Genomic DNA, 10,052 nt, shown 5'->3' with positions numbered 1-10,052 from the left:
GCAGCTATGGCGAACTTTTAATCTAAAACAAAACCCAAAGTCTAAACGATGCCCTAAGGGCTGTATATATGGAGGAAGAGGGGGGAATTTCGTGGCCCTTGGGGAAGGGGTCCGAAACCAACCCAATCTCTTGTTTCCCCACACATACGGACTCTAAAAATAGCCTATACTCAAGTATTTCGAAATTACATGGGCCTGGCCCAATAATAAGGTGACGCAGCACCTAGAATAGCCTCTAGACGAAAGTTATGAAGTAGCATCTTGTATATTTCGTCCAAGGCTTCATGCACGCATTATGGTGGCTTCAACGTCCTGAAATCATCACTTGTAACTCTGTTCTTGTCCCCCATGCGCATGCCATCATCTCCATGCTTGTTCTTGCTCCAATGTTCATCCTTCTCAAAGCTAGGCCCTTCATTTGTAAGCAAAACAAATGTATCCAATTTAGGCAGCATCATATTCTCATGAACATTAGAATCATTACCAAGAAACGAAAGTACCTGGTAATTTAATTGGCGTGCGCGAGCTCTAGTAATTGGTCCAGTATGTATAGCAGCAGGGGTTGTGGGTGTAACAATGGTATTGATGTCCTCATCACATCCAGTCCAGCACCCATGAATTCACATCTTCAGAATTTCCCGTGATGTGCAGCGTTGCATAGAATTGAAGAATAAGTTCTTCATTCCAATCACAGATGTCCGTGCAGAAATTTAACAGTCTAGCGTCGTGAAGAACACTGAGGACTGGCACGAAGCACGGCAGAGATTCCATGTCCACGTGAGGAATGTGCTCATGATCGAAGACTTTGTCCATGTCGAACAGCACTGAGGAATAGAAATTTGTCTGGCTGGCAGTCCGGAAACGCCTCTTCCTTATGCGAGCAGAGTCATAAGGGTTGTAATCAGTGAAGAATACATGCTCGCCAAAGAAGGCATCAGTCTTGAATTTTTGCTTCCTGGAGAATGGATCCTTTGGTTTGGGGAGAGGAGTGTCAGTGAGTTGCATCACAACCTCAGGAATCGCAATCTCAGGTTCTTCAGGCTGAGGATTTTCTGGTTCCTCTTAAGTGGCAGCCTGGTTCTTGAATTCTTCATTTTCAGTTTCTTCAGCACTAGCGGCTGGAATGTCTTCATGAGCTTCATCAGATCCCATTTGAACTGTAGTGACTGGGGACTGAGGAATTTGCTGCAGTGGAGTGAAGAGTGGAGAATTGGGGTGATGACTTTCCCGAAAGTCATCATTCATCATAGGTGTGGTACAACCAATGTCCACATCTTCATCTTCAATTTCTTCAACGCCGGCCTCTTCAGCAGTAAACTGAGGCACATGCGAGGAAACAACTGGGGTTGAACGGATTTCATCCACTCCAATTTCTTCATCCATCTGCTATGACGTAGCAGCAGAAGGAGTTTCTTCATCAGATCCACTAGGGATCACATATTCTTCACCAAAAGGAACAAGGTCCTTGGATGGCATGGTTGAGATTGGAACAGCATCAATCGGGTTTGCAAAATAGCTAGTCATAGGCTTCATTTTCTTCGGAGCAGAAGAATCTGAAGATGCTGGTGCTTTCCTTTTCTTCATTCCTGCACACTCTGCAGCCTTGGTCTTCTTCACATATGATGCAGATGGAAGGATTGGAGTTGGAGTAGGCGCAGGTGGAGCAGAGGAATTTGGTGCAGTTTCTTCAGGCACAACTGATGCAGTTGCCCTGACCTCTTCATTTTCTTCAGGCGCACCACAAGTGGGTGCCCTGGGAATTTCATCAGCGGCTGGAATGCAGTCATCAGCCCTGGAACTCACATTATCTTCAGCAGCCTGATTGTCATCAGCGGTGCTGGCATGTTCTTTAGTTTGCTGAGCAGATGCTTCAGCCGGAGTGACTTCAATATGCACAGGGGCAGTGGCACTTGAAGTGAGTGTCTTTGTCAGATTGACGAACCTGACCTTGGCTCCTTTCCAATCAGCATAGTAAGCGTTGAAATCATCGCTGAGGACTTTGATTTCAGACTGGAGCTTTACGAGTTCATCAGTTGTCATAGGGACAACGTTGTTCTTCAGAAACTTCTCCTTCCTGTACTGTGCTTTCTTGAGTTGCCTGGCCTTCTCATATTTCCATTTTTCTTCACTAATGAAATGGGTCAGCATGTGACTTTGGCCAGGTGTCAACTTGAAATCAGGCATAGGAGTGTTTGGGTCCTTGTGCTAGAGATCAATATAGTCGAGGATCAGCTTTGGATCCAAAAGCAGTGGCACTTCTGTGCCCTTGGCTCTAGCGGCCCTGACTTGCCTGTCTCTGATGATATTAGCAAGTTCTTCATCATCTGCTTCATCATCTTCAGACGGTACTTGGAAGGCGACCTGCTTCTTCTAAGGACTTGGGCGAGAGCCTCGTCCTGCAGTGGTCTTAGTCTTCAGCAGAGAGGGTCCTGTTGAAGAATATGGTGTAGCTGAGGAACTAGTTGAAGCTCCTGAGGCAATGGAGATGCCTGTAGTCCTTTGGCACATGGCAAGATGCACAGGTGCTGAGGATTTTGTCGGAGCAGCTGAGGACTTTGGAGGAGCAGGAGCGGCTTGAGGAATTGGCCGTGAGGGCTTAGCTGAGGAAATTGGCCGTGAGGGCATTGAAGAAGAGGCACTTGGCTTGTGCGCAGGCTTCTTTGCCATGGATTTCTTCGGCCTTACAGAGGCCTCAGCAGCAGCAGCAGTGGAATCTTCGTTGAATTTCCTTACTTTATGTTTTGCCTGTTTGGCCAACTTGGCCTGGCGCTTGGCCCATTCTTCAGGAAAATCCTCACCGCGCTTGATGCTAGTGGGATCTGCCTCTTGGCCAGGTGCCAATGGAGGTCTTGAGCATGGGGGAGTAACAGCGAATTTCTTCATGTATTTTGGAGTCACAAACCTGTACTCCCTCCACTCTTTTGCCCATCTCCTTTCTATCCTCTGAATGCGCACCTTGCGCTAATTTTTATCTTCCTCAGGGGGTGTGCAGTACCCAGCATAAATGTCCTCAGGGATTTCAAAGGCAGTATTGACCTCAGGCTTCTTTCCTCCTTTCTGTGGCCTCTTTTCATTAGCCATTTTCTTTAGTTGAGGAATTTGAACAATTGAACTCTCTGAAGAAATATGCAACTTTTCTTCAAGGAACGCTGCAAATGAGTTAAGTTGATGAGAACCTAGTGATTAAGCAGTGGACATGAGTACCTGTGAACAGAGTATAGTTGCGAGGAATTTGGAGAGGTCATATGCGTTCTCAGAAGGTTTTTCAATAAGAACAAGTTTGAGGAATTTGACCAGATGAGTCTTGAAGAATTTCACTAAGCGTTCTTTGTCTTAGGTTCCAGAGTTGTATAGATCGAAGATCCACACAATTGAGGAATCTTGAAGAAAAGTGATGCTTAGAGAAACGAATCAAGAGCAGATGACATGTGAGGTGTTTAGTGTGTAAGGATTTGAAGAAAAAACACCTTTGAAGATTTTGTAGTAAACATTTGAATCAAAGTGGGCAGTAAAAGTAACTTTTAATTATCCTGAACGAAGAACACGACGAACTGGGATGTGGAGAAGTGAAGCTCGTCTGTGCAGATCTTCCACGCCCTAACTTGGCGCAGGAAGACGGCTACGGCGGCGGCGGAGTGAAGATTTCTGCGGCCGGCGTGAGTACGGCGGCGACGAGGTCGAGGCAGTGAAGCTCTTCCTCACCGGCGACGATGATGTAGCGGCGGCGCTAGGGTTTGAGAAGCTCGAGCTTGGAGAGAGGTCGAGCGGAGTAAAAGAAGTGAGGCAGGGGAGAGAGGGTATTTATAGCCACGGTGAAAAACGGTTCGCCTGAAGAAATTGGACGAACGTGCCCCTAACCCTTCTTATTCGCATGACATGTGTCACCCACGTACTGATAAGTGGAGATCGTGTTAGATCGTGTGTGAATAGATAAGTATATCATGGGAAGCGGAATGGTTTGAGCAGCAAAGCCGGAATTTGGATAAGATAAGTTAAAAGTTCCGTTCGCAAATTCTTCAGCTGACAAGGACACAGTGAAGATTTTGAACGAGTTTCAAATATAACGCACATGAAGAATTTGTGAATAGATTGGGTTGAGTATAGCATAGAGGGGGAAGGGTCCGATCACATTCACTTAGCAGAAAAACCAACTTGAAGAATTAGCCATAAGTGAATGCTATAGAGGACATAAACTCATATATATATATGTGTGTGTGTGTGTGTGTGTGTGTGTGTGTGTGTGTGTGTGTGTGTGTATGAACAACTGAGGAGAAACGACGGAAACAATGAAGATTTTGCAAAGTTGAAGAATATGAACAACTGAGGAATTTCAAAACTGAGGAAAAACTCAAATTGAAGATTTTCAACTTTTGTGGTGGCGTGACCCACCGTATAAGAATGATGATTCCAGACACCGCGTACAGTCGTCGTAGGGTTCTGAGAATCAAATTCTTCATTAATTTCTTCACACTTAGAGTGTTATTCTTCATTGATTGAAGAAAAACGTTTGTTCATGTGTTGCACATCTAAGTCATCAATTTTGCATAAGTGTTAGGATGAGTGTCCTTTTCAAAGAACATTCGAAGATTCTAAGATATTTAGCTCACACCGCAACTTGCTAAATCTCTTCTCATCCAAGGGCTTTGTGAAGATATCGGCTAGCTGTTCTTCAGTCTTCACATGCTCAATGGAAATGTCGCCCTTCTACACATGATCGCGAAGAAAATGATGACAAATCTGAATGTGCTTTGTCTTTGAGTGCTGAACTGGGTTGTGAGCAATCTTGATGGCACTCTCATTGTCACAGAAGAGAGGCACATTCTTCATGTTGACGTCGTAGTCCTTGAGAGTTTGCTTCATCCACAGCAATTGAGCACAGCAAGAACCAGCAGCAATGTACTCAGCTTCAGCAGTAGACAGTGATACGCAGTTCTATTTCTTCGAGGACCAACAGACCAAAGATCGTCCGAGGAAATGACATGTACCAGATGTTGACTTGTGATCCACATGATCACCAGCATAGTTAGATTCAGAATATCCAACGAGATCAAAAGCCGAGCCCTTGGGGTACCATAATCCTAGTGTTGGTGTGTGAGCTAGATATCGAAGAATATGCTTCACAGCCTTATGGTGTGATTCCTTCGGTGTAGCTTGAAACCGGGCACACATGCAAACACTAAGCATAATATCTGGCCTAGATGCACATAAGTACAATAAAGAACCAATCATGGAGCGGTATACCTTTTGATCGAAGTCAATACCATTTTCATCAGTGCACAGATGGCCATTTGTGGGCATAGGAATTTTGACGCCTTTGCAATCTTGCATGCCGAATTTCCTCAGTACATCCTTGAGGTATTTCTCCTGAGATATGAATATGCCATTGCGATGTTGATGAATTTGAAGACCTAAGAAGAATTTCAACTCTCCCATCATAAACATTTGATATTCTTCACTCATCATATAGGCAAATTCATCAATATAACGTTGGTCAGTACAGCCAAAGATGATGTCATCAACATATATTTGGCATACAAACAATTCTTCATCATATGATTTAGTGAAAAGATTAGGGTCGAGTGAACCGGGTTTGAAGCCTTTCTTCATGAGGAATTCCTTCAAAGTATCATACCACGCCCGAGGGCCCTGCTTGAGGCCATAGAGGGCCTTATTTAGTCTGAAGACTTTGTGAGGATGCTTAGGATCTTCAAAACCTGGGGGTTGAGCAACATATACTTCTTCCTCAAGCTTACCATTGAGGAATGCACTTTTCACATCCATTTGATATAAAGTGATATCATGATGGTTAGCATAAGCAAGTAATATGCGAATAGCTTCAAGTCTAGCAACAGGTGCAAAAGTTTCATCAAAATCAATTCCTTCAACCTGTGTGTAGCCTTGAGCTATTAGCCATGCCTTATTCCTCACCACAAGGCCATTTTCATCTTGCTTGTTGCGGTAGATCCACTTTGTGCCAATGATATTGTGTTTGCAAGGATCTGGACGATTGACCAGTTCCCAAACGTTGTTGATCTCGAACTGATGTAATTCTTCTTGCATGGCCTGAATCCACTCAGGCTCCAGAAATGCTTCATCTACCTTAGTGGGCTCTAAGATAGAGACAAAAGCATAATGCCCACAAAAGTTAGATAAATGTGAAGCTTTTGAGTGGGTGAGAGGACCTGGTGCTTCAATGTCATCGATGATCTTCTCAACTTGCACTTCTTTTGCAACGCGAGGATGAGTAGGGTGTCGTCGAGGAATTTGATCAGCATTTTCTTCAGCAATTTCTTCAGGTGCATTAGCTCGAGGTTCTTCACGTTCTGGAATGAATTCTTCAGCAGATTCTTCGGTAGGAATGACATCCTCAGTAGCCTTGAACTTGATAGTTTCCTCAGGTGCTGGTTCATCTATCACAGAGGGTAGGTGCTCTCTTTGCGAGCCATTAGTTTCATCGAACCTCACATCTACAGTTTCAACAACCTTGTGAAGAACGGTGTTGAAGACTCTGTAGGTGTGTGAGTCCTTTCCGTAACCAAGCATAAAACCTTCATGTGCTTTCGGTGCAAATTTAGCATTGTGATGAGGATCTCTAATCCAACATTTAGCACCGAAGACTCTGAAATAACTCACATTGGGTTTCTTGTCAGTGAGGAGTTCATAGGCAGTCTTCTTGAAGAATTTGTGAAGATATACCCTGTTGATGATGTGGCACGCAGTATAAATTGCCTCAATCCAGAAGTGACGAGGCGTCTTGTACTCATCAAGCATAGTGCGAGCCATCTCAACAAGAGTTCTGTTCTTGCGCTCCACGACGCCATTTTGCTGAGGAGTGTAAGGAGCAGATAACTCATGAGTAATACCAAGTTCATCAAGATAGTCATCAAGACCAGAATTCTTGAACTCAGTTCCATTGTCACTTCTGATGTGCTTGATCTTCACACCAAAGTTGGTTGAAGCCCTCGAGGAAAATCGTTTGAAGACTTCCTGCACTTTATGTTTGTAAGTAACAATGTGTACCCATGTGTAATGAGAGTAATCATCGACAATAACAAGCCCATAGAGAGATGCGTCATTTGTGACAGCTGAGTAATGGTTAGGACCAAAGAGGTCCATGTGAAGCAATTCGAATGGTCGAGTTGTGGTCATGATAGTCTTCGCTGGATGCTTAGCCTTGGTCATCTTTCCAGCTTCACAGGCTCCACATAGGTGATCCTTGAGGATTTTGACATTCTCAATGTCAATGACATGCTTCTTCTTTGCAAGCGTGTGCAAATTCCTCATGCCTGCATGACCAAGTCATCGATGCCATAGCCATCCTTCTGAAGCTTTTGCAAGTAGGCACACGGCTGGTTGCGGTCCTGTAGAGAAATCAAAAATATACAAGTCTCCTCTCCTAAAGCCTTCGAAGACTTTGGAATTGTCAGCTTCCATAACCACAACACAACGATACTTGCCAAAGACAACTACCATATCAAGATCACAAAGCATTGAGACAGACATGAGGTTGTATCCTAAGGACTCGACAAGCATGACTTTGTCCATGTGTCGATCCTTTGTGATCGCAACCTTACCTAGACCCAATACCTGACTTTTGCCTTTGTCGGCGAACATGATATGCTTCAGATGCGATGGTGATAAGGGAGCATCAATCAATAGATTCTTGTCACCAATCATGTGATTTGTACATCCACTATCAAGGACCCACTCAGTGGCTTTGGGTTGATCATCCTGCAGATGAATTAGTGCAGCTTACGAACTTCATATACTTCATCAGTGAAGCATATGACATCAATTCATCAGATCAATTTCATCAAGCAATAGAATAGATAAAGCAGTATGAGGACGTGAGAAATGAAAGTTCATTTCTTCATGATTAGCCTGCGTCCTTTCAGGCAAACTTCAGGTCTCCAGCAAATTCTTCAAACGTTTAAGTACGTCTGGAGACCTGACCCTGCAGAAGAGATTAGTTCTTTTTCTTCACCACCCACATCTGAAGGGGTGGCAAAGAGTTCATCACTCTGCGAGCTCCATATGAGAAAGGTGACATAGAAGCCAATCCATTTCGTTTCACATAAGAGGAGTTAGGGTAAGCATATGAATAAGCAGAGAAATTCTTCGAGGACTTATGAACATAATGATTAGAAGAATAATGCTCATACTCATAGCCCTTGGCTCTTCCCTGCGAAATAGAGTTGTTAGCACAATGATGTTCATATGAGGACTTTGATCCTTTTGAGGAATTTGATCCATGTGAGGAATTTGGTCCGTATGAGGACTTGGATCCATATGAAGAATTTGGTCCATAAGAAGAATTTGATCTGGGGTTCCTATTCCTCACAGGTGGTGTCATGAGGACATTCACCTGAAGACTTTCAAGGCATCTTTTGAGAACCCAGATTTTCTTCATATGAGAACCGTTCCTGCAGTTAGTGCCAACATATCTAGCAAATACTTCACCATTCTGATTTTTGAACAGTTTATAGTTGGAGTCAAATGACTCATCAGAAGAATGAGGAGATTCACATGTAAAGCCAGATAAGTTAGATGGATCAACTGGAGGTCCCTTTGCAGCAACCCATGAGGTTTTGGGGTACTGCTCAGACTTCCAATATGTACCATCAGCATTGAGTTTTCTCTCAAAGGCAATACCCTCTTTCCTAGGGTTTCTGTTGAGGATCTGCTTTTTAAGCACATCACAAAGAGTCTGATGCCCTTTGAGACTTTTGTACATGCCTGTCATGTACAATTCCTTCAGCCCTGCATCGTTAGTGATACTAGCAATGTCCTCAGATGAGGAATTAATGATTGCAGAGACAGTTGAGGAATTTGTAGCATTAGGAGCATTTGAACATTCAGGTGAAGAATTAGCAGATTCACGTTCAATGCATCTCAAACATGGAGGAACAAATTCTTCCTGAGCAGCGCTGATTTGTTGATCAAGTAATGAATCGCGCTCCTTCTGAAGATCTTCATAACTCACTTTTAGCTTCTCTAGATCTTGCTTTCTTTGAAGAAATTCATAAGAAAGCTTCTCATGATCAGACAAAAGAGTGTTATGATGACCTTGAAGGTTGTCATACCTAGTCTGAAGTCTCTGAAGATTTTTAGTCAAGGTTTTAGTGCGATCCATTTCTTCACCCAACATATCATCACTCTTTTCTAGCATGTTTTGAACCTTTTCAAGGGCCCTTTGTTGTTTCACAGCAATCTTAGCAAGTTTAGAATAGCTAGGCTTAAGGTTTTCATCAGATTCATTTTCACTTGATTCAGATGAGGCATATTTGAGTACTTTGGCACCCTTTGCCATGAAGCAATAGGTGGGAGCGTAGTCATCATTGCTTTCATCAGCCTTATTGGTGAGGTCATTTTCTTCAGAGTTGAAGATAGACTTGCTGACGAATGCAGTAGCGAGGGCTAGGCTCGCCACACCGGATTCGGAATCCTCAGATGCCTCCTCTTCCTCATTTTCTTCAGATTCAGCCTCAGAGTCCATTTCCTTGCCAATGAATGCCCGAGCCTTCTTGGAGCTACTCTTCTTGTGAGATGAAGACTTTGAGGATTTTGATGATGAAGATTTTGAGGATTTCTTCTTTTTCTTTGTATCATCAGAACTGTAATCCTTGTATTTCTTCTTCTTTGATTCCTTTTCCCACTGAGGACAATCTTGAATGTAGTGTCCTGGTTTCTTGCATTTGTGACAAAGCCTCTTCTTGTAGTCACTGGATGAGGAATCATTGCTCCTTGAGGGTCTTCCAAAGCGGCCACGTCTTGAGAGCTTCTGGAATTTCTTCACAAGCAGTGCTAGATCATGGCTCAGTTCTTCAGGATCACCAAGACTGCTTTCAGAGTCTTCATCTTTAGACTCAGAAACTGCCTTGGCCTTCAGTGCACGTGATCTTCCATAGCTCGAACCATAGAGATCTCTTTTTTCAGCAAGCTAGAAATCATGAGTGTTTAGCCTTTCGAGGATATCAGCGGGATCAAGTGACTTGTAATCAACACGCTCTTGTATCATCAAGGCCAGAGTATCAAATGAGGAATCAAGCGAT

This window comes from Aegilops tauschii, chromosome 1, assembly GCF_002575655.3.
Source record: "Aegilops tauschii subsp. strangulata cultivar AL8/78 chromosome 1, Aet v6.0, whole genome shotgun sequence".
Lineage (NCBI taxonomy): Eukaryota > Viridiplantae > Streptophyta > Magnoliopsida > Poales > Poaceae > Aegilops > Aegilops tauschii.
The sequence above is the reverse complement of the archived record's forward strand: the minus strand, read 5'-3'. Positions refer to the sequence as shown.